The following is a 12,867-nucleotide window of genomic DNA, read 5'->3' on the forward strand; positions in this document are numbered from 1 at the left end:
TGGCCCCAGCCGCCACCTGGACCCAGGGGCGGTCAGCAGGGCAGGGAGGGGCGACCTGAGCACCTGCCTGTGCAGCTCCACCTGGGCCCTGCAGTGGGTCCCAGCAGGGAGGCTGGAATCCGAGGATCCTGGAGCCCCGTCTGCCCTCCCTCAACCTGGGTCACCTCCTTGAGCCTCAGCATCCTCAGTGCAGAGTGGGGGTGAGAACAGCCCCCCCCCCAGGGCTGTGAGGATGAAGAGAGTGGCTGCCAGGGAAGGGCGCCCAGCGCACGCAGGACGTGCTCACACGTGTGGGCTGACGCTCTGCCGCTGTCGCCCAGGACTGTCACGGAGGAGGCCCCACGGGCCCGTTTGTCAGATGGGTCATTGCTGCAACAGCTCACGGCTGTTAACCACCCCCCGCATGGTGCCCGCTCACATGACCCCACGTTACCTCCACAACCTCCCACACGGCAAGTGCTGCTGTGGTCCCCATTCCATGGGGAGGGGGCTGGGCTGTGGGCAGGTCAGGCACTTCCCAGATCACACAGCCTGCGGGGGCAGAGGAGCAGAGCAGGGCTTTCTGTCCCCAGGGCCCTGGCTTGGCCACCTCCTCAGACCCCACACTGCCCGGGACACTGAGTCACAAGCACTGATGAGAAGGCGGTGGACACACGTGGCTGCCCACCCAGCAGCCAGTCCCCCTTCCTTCACTTGCAGAACCTGGGTTTGCTCTGCAGCAACAGGCTTAGACCTGCCCCTCGGTAAAGCCACACCTGGCACTCCATCCTCCTCCAGAAATTATTTTAGGAGTAGGCACGTGACCAAATCTGGTCATTGAGGTGTGAGGAAAATCTTCCCATAGGAAAAAACTGCTACCGAGAAGTAGTCTGCCTCCACTTTACTCCCCTTCTTCCTGAACTGAAGGCTGTCAGGAAAGCAAGTGATGTCCGGAGCTGTGGCAGCCATCTTGTAACCATGAAGCAAAAAAGCTAAGGACAAAAAACCAACACAGCCAAGGATGATAAAAAGGAAGAAGATCCTTCTTGACATCTCTGAGTGTCTGACCAAGGTGGGACCACCTCCCTAAGAACAGGATTCAGCAAACACTTTCTATAGAGAGAAAGATGATAAATATTTTAGGTTGTGTGAGCCACGAGGCAAAATAAAAGATGTTGTGACTATTTATTGAACAAAAGAGAAAATAAATTTCCACACACTTCAACTGATAAAATTCAAAACATAATAATCGAATGCAAGCTTTATAACACAAATCTAGTAACGAGAATAATGGCATTCTTTTCATGGGGGTGGGAGGATAACATTTTACTTACTTGGGATTCAAAGTTAGTTTTCCGTGTCATCAAACTGACTACAAATGTTCATCTGTAAAAACCACCCTTAGCTCCTGGGTCGTGCGGAGACATGGTGGGCCGAACTGGCCGCAGGCCGTCACTCACAACCCCTGCTCCAAACTTCCGGTCGTGCATCTCACGTCCTGATGGCTGGAGCCGTTGCTGCCGGGTTTCCTGGGACGTGCCGCCCAGCACAGGTGACTGACGGGAGCACCTGCTATGTGCCAGGTGCTCACCTCTCACATAAGTCATGATCATCTGACCATGCCCCATCAAATCCTGGCGGAGGTCGTGTCCTGTAGGCCTCCAGAGATTCATATAGACTGTGACCCTTAGTGAGCCCCAGTTGCATGGTGGGAATAACGTGGATGGATGGAGGAAGGAATGAGTGAATGAAGCACTTTGTAAACTGAAAGGTGCTGATCTCAGATGTAGGGTTGGGTTCTGGGACGGGCACAGACGGGGTAGAAAAGCGTGCAGGGAGAGAGAAAAGCAGCAGCCCCTTGCCCCTGGGAGTGAGGACCACCATGCTCCCTGACACCCCCCTGCCTCTCCATCCTGCAGCACGGACATTAGGTGGGTCCATCCCGCCCACACCCTGGGCTGTCATCCCCCTAGGCTGCTGGAGCCTTGACAGCCAGTGCCTCTCCCCCTCCCCCAACAGACACCAAGCAACAGGCTTTGGGCTCTGCCATTCATGCCCTAAAATTTGCTTCGAGAAGCCAAATGGTTATCATTTTGCCAGCTGTCATTCTTTGCTGCACTATCCTGTCCAGAGGACTGGGCACCAGGAAAGGAGGCCACAGGGGGAATGAGAAGAAACCATTTAGGGTGAACAGGCTCTAAAATTTCAGCTCCAGGTTTTGCAGGAAGACTGGATTAAAGGGTCATTTTGAATGAATTTTGCCATCAGAGGAAGAGATCTGTCTCCCCCAAAATGACTTATTTGACAGTTGGTTTCAAGAGGTTTGACAGAATTCATTTTTCCAGCAGACAAGAGATCAAGGCATTAAACAAAACACATCCCACCATGAGCGCTCTGGTAGCCGTTTGACACAAGCGTGTTTCATGCAGAGTCAGGTGAGCGTTTGGCCCCTTTCCTTTCTGGCTTCGTTCTTCTCTTTCCTCCCTTCTCACCTGCACATGCTGGTGAGAGGCAAGGCCATGAAAGGCACTGGGCCTCTGCCCCCCAGGCCCTGAGATGACCGTGTGAGGGGAGGGGGTGGCCAGGGGTGAGTCTGAAGGCGGGTAGTCCCCAGGGGGCTGCTGAGCATCAACCGGGACTCGACCAGGAGCAAACAAGTGAAGGCGGGGGCGGCGGGGGGAGGTAGAGAGTGGTGAGCGGTCTTGGAGCCTGAGGGCCAGGAGACTCAACAGGAGCAGAGCTGCAGACAGAACAGGCTTTGAGGACATCACCAGGGATAGGAGCATGGGGAGGGGGCCACATTTTCTGGTCACCAGAGTGGCCACTAATGAGCTGAGAGTCCCTGGTCCCCTCCTCCAGGCACTGTGGGAGTCCCAGGGAAAAGCCAAGGGGAGGAAACTGGAGCTCAGTGACAAAGCCTGCCCCTGATCAATTACCGTCCTCATTAGCAGTAATTAGTTGTTGAAGAACCTGTCACGCTGGGTGTGATGTAGCTGGATCAGCGCTCTCAGGGGGCCCGGCAGACGCAGCCCTTTCCCCGGGCCACCTGGCCAGTCCGGGTGTTCCATCCACAGGACGGGGACTTGGGGGTCCGGCAAACCGGAGTCCCTGCCTGGTTGCAGCCAGTTACTAGCTGTGTCTTTGGGCTTTGCAGCTGGCTGAGCCTGCTGCCTCTCCCTCAGAGCTGTGGAGAGAAGGGAATGAGAGCCCGTGCCACAGAGCCCGTGCTGAGCCGTGAGCCGTGAGCCATGCCCAGAAAACGCCAGTCCCCCTCCAGTCCCCTCTCCAACCCCAGCCCAGCCCACCTGCCCTGATGCCAGCCCAGCGGTCGCTATGGCAACAGTAACTAGCCCTCCTGAGTCCCCCCTCCCACAGGCCCTGTGCTAAGCTCCCCATATCCACTCCCTCATTTGTCTTACTGGTCTGCTATAGGCTCTGCTACTGGGCCCGTTTTACAGATGAGGACGCTGAGGCCCGGCGAGTTATGTGACAGTCGAAGAGCTATAAAGGGTCAGATCCAGGCCACGGCAAACCCAGTCTGAGTGACAGCAAAAGTGCATGTGTTCCCCCACGTGCCTGGCCCAGGCATCCCACCCGGCCCAGGCCTTTCTTTTCTTTTCCAGTTGGGGCTGGCAGACCCTACAGTAGCTGATCCCGAGCAGGAGCCAGACAGTGACCTCTCACCACTCCCCCCATCCTGGCTGTCCAGGGTCAGTCCCCTCCCCTTCTCCGGTACATAATGCTTCAGCGTCACCCACCCCAGCCTCAGGTGGTGCCGGGCTGGACCTGAGTCCCACCCCAGCCTCCCTGACCCGGTGTCTGCAGGTCTACAAAATGGGTGTTTTATGGGCTGGCACATAGGTTTGCATGAGCTGTACCAAGGTCAATTTTAATGTCCCACCCCCTCCACTCACTCAGCTAAGATTATGCCCTTGAACAGCCCCTTCCCCTCTGAGAGACCTGCACGCTCTGTGGTGTCAGTTGCCCAGAGGTGGCACCAGCGGGTGCCCAGGCCTGTCACCTCACCCCCGGAGCCTGCGGGGCTTCTCCACAGCAGCACTCTTGGCTTTTGGGGCTGCATACTTCTCTGCTCTGGGGGCTGTCCTGGGCGTTGTAAGGTGCTCGGCAACATACCTGGCCTCTGTCCACTAGACGGGCACCCAGCATCACCCTTCCAGTTGTGACAATCAGAAGTGTCTCCAGACTTTGCCAAATGTCCCCGGGGGAGCAATGTTACCCTGGTTGAGAAGCCTAACCCAGGTGCTGTCTGAGCTCCTATGGGGTCACAGCGGACCCCAGCCCACTGCCAGAGACCCCAGAGATGCTCTCTGGGGGGCGTGTGGCTGCTCGCAGGGCCCGAGGATGAATCTGGGCCAGAGGGTGCCTAATGAGTCAGGCTGCACGCTGAGGGCAGCGACAAGGGGGCATGGGCTGGCATAAGCACCCGCTCCTCCCCCTTCCATCGCCTTCCCTGTGCCCTGGAGACCCAGCCCGAGCTCTCTGCCCCTCTCCCATCAGACCCCTCTCTGAGGAGATTCTAGACACCCCTTTCACTGCAGCAGCATGATTGACTGTGGAGGGGAAGGGAAGGGACCGGGGCCCGGTCCCCCAGGGCAGCATCCCCCATTTTCAGAGAAAGAAGATCTTAAAGGGAAGGGCCTTTGGGAGCTCCCAGGTCCCTGGCCACTGATTCCACTGACCCTAGAAGTCGGAAAATCACAAGAAGGTGCACCGGGCAAAGAAGCTAGAGAGGCACCCATCGTGTGCTCTGTGTGTGCATGTGGCGGGGTGGGGGTGGGGAGGGTGGAGGGAGAGACACCAGTCCTCAGTAACAACACATGTGGGGGGCATCTGGGACACACTCTAACCCCTGGGGGAAGCAGGGAAGCTTCCCCAGCTGCTCGGAGCAGGAGAGGGGCTCCCAGCAGCTCTGGAGGCACTGTCCTGAACCAAGCACAGCCCCGGGCTGGAAGGTCCGGCAGCCTGGCAGACACCCCGCCAGGTCAGCCCTTAAATAAACAAACACAGTGACATCCATTCATGTATTCATTCAGAAAATATTTACTGAGCACCTACTACGTGCCAGGGTCTGCCCTTGGCACTTGAGACAGCAATGAGTAAAACACAAACATTTCACATGGGGCTTATATTTAAAGCCCTCCACAAACCGCAGCCAGCAGCTAACATTTATGGAGCACCTGCTGTGTGCCAGGTGCCGTGCTATGCACTTTGCATGCCCGTGTTGGAGGTGGGTGTTACGTCCCATTTTAGAGAGGGGAAAACCGAGGCCTAGAGAGGTTAAGGAGCTTACCATCACTCTTCTCATTATCACTGTTAAGTCAGAGAGAATCAACCCCCACCAGCCTTCCACAGTCAGATCCTCCAGCAGTCAGGATACCACTTGCCTGGCTGGCCTTCGAACCAAAGGGCCACCGGTTCGATTCCCAGTCAGGGCTCATTCCGGGTTGTGGACCAGGTCCCCAGTTGGGGGCATGAGAGAGTCAACCACACATTGATATTTCTCTCCCTTCCTCTCTCTCCAGAAATAAGTAAATAAAATCTTAATTAAAAAAGATGCCGCCCTCCTGGGCCTCCTGAGGCCATGACAGTCATCACTAACGACTGATGAGGTCTATGGGGTGCTGGTGACCAGCAAGTGACAGAATCCCACAGAATTCACACCCAGGACTCCCTGTTCCCAAACCCACAGAGAAGGGGGTTTTCTCCCCTCTTCCTTGTTCTGACCCTGCAGGGTGACTGACAATTGGGCCACCAGTGGATGGGGGGTGGGGACGGAGGACAGGGACAGAAGGCAGCTGGGGCCTATGGGGAGGGCAGCCAGGACAGCCAGCCCCCAGGGCTCCGGATATCGCCCAAGTTCTGAACTTTGTCTGCCAAGAACTTCGCAGGCTTCAGTCCTTTGCAAAGCCAGAGCCTCCTCAGAGGGCCCAGGGCCGGGGAGGGGAGGAGGAGCCCACTGTCTCTCTGCCCCCCACCCTCCATGCCCTCCCCAGGCATCTGCAGAGCTGCGCATGTGCATCAGAAGAAGCTGCATCTTCAAGGGCCCAGGGCAAACCCCACACGGATGGATTTTTCTTAACCTCGTTATCTTTCCCTCTCAGGGTCCCAGGTCACGCCAATAACTTCCTGCCCACTGCCTGGTACAGAGAAGCCGCAAGCTGCTTTAGGAGCTTATGGCTATGTCCTGCTCCCCCTGGAAATCAATGGAAACCCAGTTGTTAAATCCACCTAATCCAGTGGTTCATGAATCAAAGGCCTCTTCGGGGCTTGTGCTGGGCTGGAGGAAGCTCCGTCTCCCCAGACCCGGTTTCTGTGCAGGGTCCGAGCAGCGGCAGGACCCAGTGGGGACAGGCCCAGAGAGCTACCTGCCGCCCCAGCCCCAGAGCTTCACCCTCGGGCAGCACCTGTCCAGCAGCAGCTCCAGAGAGCACCCGGTTCCAAGATGGGCCAGGACTTTGCCTCAAAGTCCCACTGGTTTGCAAAGCCATGTGGCTTAGGGCTCCGCCCCCTCTAGGTGGTGAGGGTGGGGGGAGCCCAAGTGTCACCTCATCTCCTCACACACCCTGTGGAAAAGCTACTACTGTCTGTCCTGGATTTTCAGGATTGGTTTGGCTAGAGTGACAGAAGTCCAGCTTGCCCCGGCTGAGACCAAAGGAGGCCCTCGTGGGGGGATGGGGACAGCGAGGTGCAGCAGAGGGGGGGCTCAGGGGCCCCCGAGCTCTGCCTCTCACCTCTGCCTCGGCTCCTCCCACGGGCTGAACACTCGAGGCCCAACAGTAGTTGGAAGTCACACCTTCAGCCGCCACAGAGGGATCGACTTCCTCGCTGACCCTCAGTGACAGGTCAGTTGTCCATCACTGCAGCCAAGGGTGTGGGGCCCGGATTGGCTCCAGTCAGGTGCCTCCCTTGTCACCCAGTGAGTCGTGGCCAGCGGTGGCGACAGAATCAAGTAAGACTATGGGAACCCCCCAGTACTCTCTTGTAGAAAAAGATGGGGGGCAGAGGCCAGGAAGAGGAGGGCCACTGGGCAGACAGCACGCCCCGTTTTGCAGATGAGGAAACTGAGGCTTCCAGAGCAGAAGGGACTGGCCTGAGGCCATGCTCTGCCTGAGCCCAAGTGCACCGGGTTTCAGAGTCTGTGCTCCGGTCACCAGGTAGCACAGCCCATCGGGCAGTCTGACCCCCCAGAGGTCAGAGGGAGCTACAGACAGGCAGAGCCCAGCCTGGGAGCTCCCGGTCCCGAGACACCCGGGAAGGCAGACACTCTGTCCTTGGCTCTCTCGGCTCCTCCCAGAGTCCCAGCCGGGTGAGCTGGCCCAGGGTGTGGAGCTGAGGTGGAGCCGTCACAGACAGCCTATGCCTCACAGCCCAAGCCGGTGCCGGCAAATTACTCCCAGTAATGGGGATGTTAGCCGAGGGAATTAAAGAGGCAGTAAACAGTTACCAGAGTAATTAGACATGAACGGTGGACGTGCCAGGACTTCTCAAAGCTGCCGCCCGGCCACCTTCACAGTCCCCTCCCCTTCGCAGGGCAAGAGGAGGCCACGGGGTTGCACTGTTCCGTTGAAGCATTGGCCAGATGAGAGAGAGCTAGGAAATCGGACTGTATGTGCACAAGATAACACAAAGAAAATAATCAAGCCCGTCATTTTGGCCCATGTTAAAAATAGGCACGAAAATGTGCACCATCTCCCTACAAGTCAGACGTCTTTCTAAGTCGGTGTCTTAAGGTCAACTGTTCGGTGTGCTCACTGCTCAGCAAACACCCTGAGACCCGCGGGCCTGGGCGCCCCTGCAGCGCAGGGTGCAGCCTCGAGAGAGCGGCCATGAGGAGGCCGAGGGGCAACCCTCTAAAAATGTTAAAATCGTATCAAAGTTTATTTGATTGTTCTGATCTCCATTACAGAAGCAACGCCCCAGCCCCCTCACGCAGAGCTGGCGGGAGTATAAACGCAGCCGGCAGTTTAGAAGGCAGCTGGGCAACGCTGATCAAGATGGAAATGCTTCCGCCCTTGGACCCAGCGAGCCCGCATCCAGGAACTGATCCTGCCGAAACAGACAGGAAAACACCAGGAGATGCGCACACGGGGCTGCTCTCAGGAGCCCCATTTGTGCAAGGAGCAAATGGCAACCCCTAGATGTCCATCACAGGGACGCTAATAAATCGTGAGTCGTCCACATGACAGAATGAAATAGTTTTTTTTTTGTTTTAATGAAGTAAATCTATAATGCTGTCAGGGAGACATTTCCAAGACAAATTAGAAGGGGCAAAAGCAAGAGGAGAAACATTATGTAAACTATTATCGCAACCCTCTGAAAGACCTCCAGAGGTCAGAAAACGGGAACTGCCAACTCTCAAACAAGAGGGAGGAGGTGAGAGGTGAGGGCTTGTTCTAGAATGCGCAGGAGGAAACATTTGAAGGCTTTTATTAACTAGCCAGAAAAAAAAAACAACAATAACAATATTCATTTTTAAATTAAATCAGCGAACACTGGTAATACAAAAATAATGTTTTGATTTTTCCTGTTAATATGCATCCTCAATACCCGAAGGTGTATTTTTAACATTTGCATGCAAGCTTTTCCGTATTTTTTAATCAGTTTCGCAGGCACAGCTGTTATTGATCTGTATGTATAATTTCACATCCTAGGGTTTTTTTAAACTGAATATTATATAATTAAGCATTTCTCACACAGTATGAGTGTAAACAATGTTTCCATAGCCTGTGGAATATTCCAGATGGTTCACAGTTTAGTTAACCAAACGCTCTGTTGAGTTGTTGAGGTTGTTCTTTTCTTCTTTTTTTCTTCCTATGAGAAGGACCTTGGTGGTAAGCACAGGCAGGGTGTACACAGAAGCAGTCGGAGCGGACCAGCCGGGCGACCCTTCTCACACAAGGGCTCAGTTGCCGCGCTCACAGCCCTCAGCTAAGGCTGGGTCTTACTGAACTTGAAGACTTCCAAACTGCGGCACGTGGTTGGACTTTGATAAATGCTTGTTGAAGGAGTTAATTAATTAATGGGCGTGCATTTTGGCTCTGACAGTTATTAGCTCTGTGACCCCCCGCTAGGGGCCTGCCTGCCTGACTTCCCTCGTCGGTGCTGCTGCAAGGCAGAGCCACTCGCTCCCTGAGTTCCAAATATAAAACACAGTAACGCAGACTCGACTCAGGGAGGGGCACAGCCCGGGGGGGAAGAGGAGACAGAAGCGCTGTCTGGGAGCCGCCGGGTGTCACGGCACGTCACATCCCGCCAGGGCTAGGAATGCTGTGTTCCTATCTGCTTGGTGAACAGGGCCCATTAATTAAGCATGAAACTTTAGGAAATGCAGGTTCGGAAGGAAGTTTTTAATTACCTGTCCTCTGGACGCAGGGAGGAGGGGGGCGGAGGGGAGTGCTGCAGGAGGGCGGGATGTGAAGGGGCCCTCAGAGGCAGAGGTGAGAATGAGGAGCAGTGAGGCGGGAGGGAGGGGTGAGGCTGGGGTCTGAGGAGTGTGCACTGCTGTGTGGGCCCATCCCTGTGCCCATCCCTGTGTCTGTCCCTGTGCCCATCACTGTGTCCGTCACCATGTCCGTCCCTGTTCCCATCACTGTGTCCGTCACCATGTCCATCCCTGTGTCCGTCACTGTGTCCAGGGCTGTCCACACACGTCTCACGTCACACCCCAGCTGTCCTGGCAAACGAGCTGTCACCCCCTTCCACCGCTGAGGACACCGAGGCTCTGAGTGGTCAGGCGACTTGTCCAAGGCCCCGCAGCTAGTGAGGGCAGAGCGGGCGCAGAGCCGTCTCTCCACAGGCGCTGGCGGAGGCTGGCCCTGTGCCGGCCACGTGGACGGAGATGCTGTCACTGCCCTCCGGGCCCCCGGGCCTGTGAAGGCAGATGACGATGATGCAGGGGGATCTGATGGGGAAGCACAGGCCACGTGGGAGCCAGAGGGGGACCCTAACCTGCCTGGGGTGTAAGGGGGCTCCCCAAGGGGGAAGGGGAGGAAAAGGGGAATGAGGAACAAGGGGAGGAAGAACATGTCCAGGTGGAGGGACAAGCAGTTCAAAGGCCGCGGAGCCCCGGCCTCTCTACATGCTGTCACCTGTGTCCCAGGTTGTCTCCCAGCTGGGAGGTGAACAGTCCAGGCAGGAACCACTCCTGAGTCTTCCCTGTACCCCCAGAACCCAAGGGCAGGGCCTGGTGGTGTCACCGGGGGAGGGGAGTGATGGGGTTTGATTGATATCTGCCTATGGGTTCCCACCCCCAGACTTTGCCCCACCATTACCCCCTCCTGGACGCCCGTCCTAGTCTGCCTGCCTGGTTCGGTCCTCTGAGTCCCCTCCGCTGCCCGTCTCCTCAGGGAGGCCTCAGGCTTCCCCAGAGCGCCTGCTGCCTCTTCCCCCGGCTGCTGGTCTGGAACCCGGCCCCCAAAATGGGGTCCAGGACCTGCCTCCCTTGGACCCTCCTCCAAGTGCCAGCCTGTGCTTCACAGGAAAATGCTCCTCATTAGCTGAACTGCTGTCTGGAGTCCCAGCTCCTCGGATGTGCGAATCAGTCCCCATGGCCTCCTGCACAGGCCCAGGGAAAGGGCAGGGACTGGGGGTCCACCAGACCCAGGCTCCCCTCCCCTCCTGCCACAGACAAGCTGAGTGACCTGGGACAAGTCGGTGCATCCCTCAGAGCCCCGGTGTCCCCCCACCAGAAGAGTGGGAGCAGCGGTGTCCACCTGCGGGCAGGGTGAGGGTGACGGGGTTCAGCACGAACTCAGCCCTGCACACAGTAGGTGCTCAGTAAATGCCAGCCCCGCCCCTGCAAAGGCAGGCGCACTCTGCACGCTGCATCCAACTCGGAGCTGAGACTCTAAGACGCTCTGAATGAACCCTTTGTCCAGCAGCCTCCGAACCCCCCGCCCGGCCTCGAGCCCACCTCAGCCCACTCCTCCTGATGTAACGTGAGTGGTTTTGTGGGATTTTTCCATCTACTACATACGATAAATCTTCCAGGATGTTTAAATTCTGATCTTTTTTGTGATTTCCCCCTCCTCCCCGGGGAATGGCTGCGTTCAGCAAAGGTCACACATAAAACGCCCGGTGTCAGACAGGAAGAGGAGGCAGGGACTCCAGTCAGGAGCAGCTGCCATTGATTAGGGGACATCGCAGCTCCCCCGTCAAGGAGCGCACGCTCTGCCCTCTGCTGGGGCTGCAGAGCCCAGAGCGACGCACTCCCCTCCCCACCGACTCAGACACGAGATTCAGGTGCTTCCAGAGGGACTGCTCCTTATAGCAGTGGTCCCCAAACTTTTCGGCACCAGGGACGGGTTCACTCACTCACCTGCCGCTCACCTCCAGCTGTGCAGCCCTGTTCCAAACAGGCCAAAGGCCGGTAAGCGGGACCCCTGCCTTCCAGCAATGCTATGAGATCTGTTTATGCAGCATCTACTTCCTCGGGCCCCCCAAGCCCTGCCCAGTCCACAGTGTTATCATCCCTGCTGCAGGACAGGGGACACGCAGCCCTGAGAGGTGAAGGGACTCCCTAAGGTCACACACGGCAGTAAGAGGTATGGCTGGGATTTGAACACAGGTCTGGCTGATGCCAAGGCCCCTGCTCCTGCAACCCACTCTCCTGCTCCCTGGGAACCTGAGCAGATTTCAACAGGAAAGATAAGCAGGGAAATCAGCACAATCCAGGTGGATGCTCACCAGGCTTTGGGTTCAACCCATTCCTCTGGTCATTTGCATATATTTGCATGCCATAGCTCCAGAGACCTCAAGTATAGGCAATAAAATCAATTAATTAGTGCAACCACCCAGTGGGCCTTTAGCTGCCAGACACCCGTAGACCACTGCAACCCGCAGAATTGATTTTGGACGGGATCCATCTCATCAGTGCCTCCTGAGTCAGCAGAGCCCACCCTGACGCAAGCCCAGTCCCCCACAATGGCCCCTTCTAGTCAAACGTGAGACACTCAAACGGAAAAGCCTGTTTAATTTTCTGGAATAAGGAGTCTGCTATTTCGTGCTCTTACACCATAATACACCTCAATTCAGCCGGGGCTGTGAGTATCAGCAGGGGGGACAGCCTCTGTTCCCGCAGACACACTCCAGGTGGAACTTCCTCCCAGCCCAGAGCTCAGGGGTGCTCAGACACCCTGCCCAGGGGTGAAAGGGCTGCCTGGGACAGAGGGAGGACAGGCGGTCTGGCCCAGGGATCCCCTCCAGCCAGGCTGCTCCAGCCCACCCTCCAGGGCCTGCCCACGAGAGGGAGGTTCCCAACTGAGCAGGGCTGGAGAGAAGACCTGGAGCACCTGAGGTCACGAGACCCAGATGAAGTCACACCCTAGATCCTTACAATCCCCAACAACTTTAAGTTACCTGGGAGTAATCACTGGTTTTCTACCAGCCCCATGACCTGTGTTGCTGTTGGGGCCCAGGTAGTCTGCCCACCGGCTGGAGAAAGGCTGGCCAGCGGCAAGGTTGAGCACCCCAGAATGCATGAATGAACTGAGGTATTGGTTCATTCATGAGGAATAGTGGAGGAACAAGTGGACTGATACCTAAATGAATGAATGAATGAACACGGAGAATGGGTGAGAGCAACAATGAATGAATACACTGAGCAAATGACAATATGAATTACTGGAGAAAAGGAAGCAAGCCTGCCTAAGAGATCACGGGCAGAGATCATACGTAGTGTATTCTCATTAGCCTTTCATCACAGAAGAGAAAACTAAAGCACAGAGAGGTTAGCAACTTGCCTAAGGTCACACAGCTAGCAAGAGGCAGAGCTGGGACTCCGACTACGGAGTCTGGCTTCAGGGCCTCTGCTCCCAGCTCTGCCTTGGCTAGTACTGTGGCCGCGGCTCATGGGAAGAACTGGGCCTT

The sequence above is a fragment of the Phyllostomus discolor genome, chromosome 5 (genome assembly GCF_004126475.2).
Source record: "Phyllostomus discolor isolate MPI-MPIP mPhyDis1 chromosome 5, mPhyDis1.pri.v3, whole genome shotgun sequence".
Lineage (NCBI taxonomy): Eukaryota > Metazoa > Chordata > Mammalia > Chiroptera > Phyllostomidae > Phyllostomus > Phyllostomus discolor.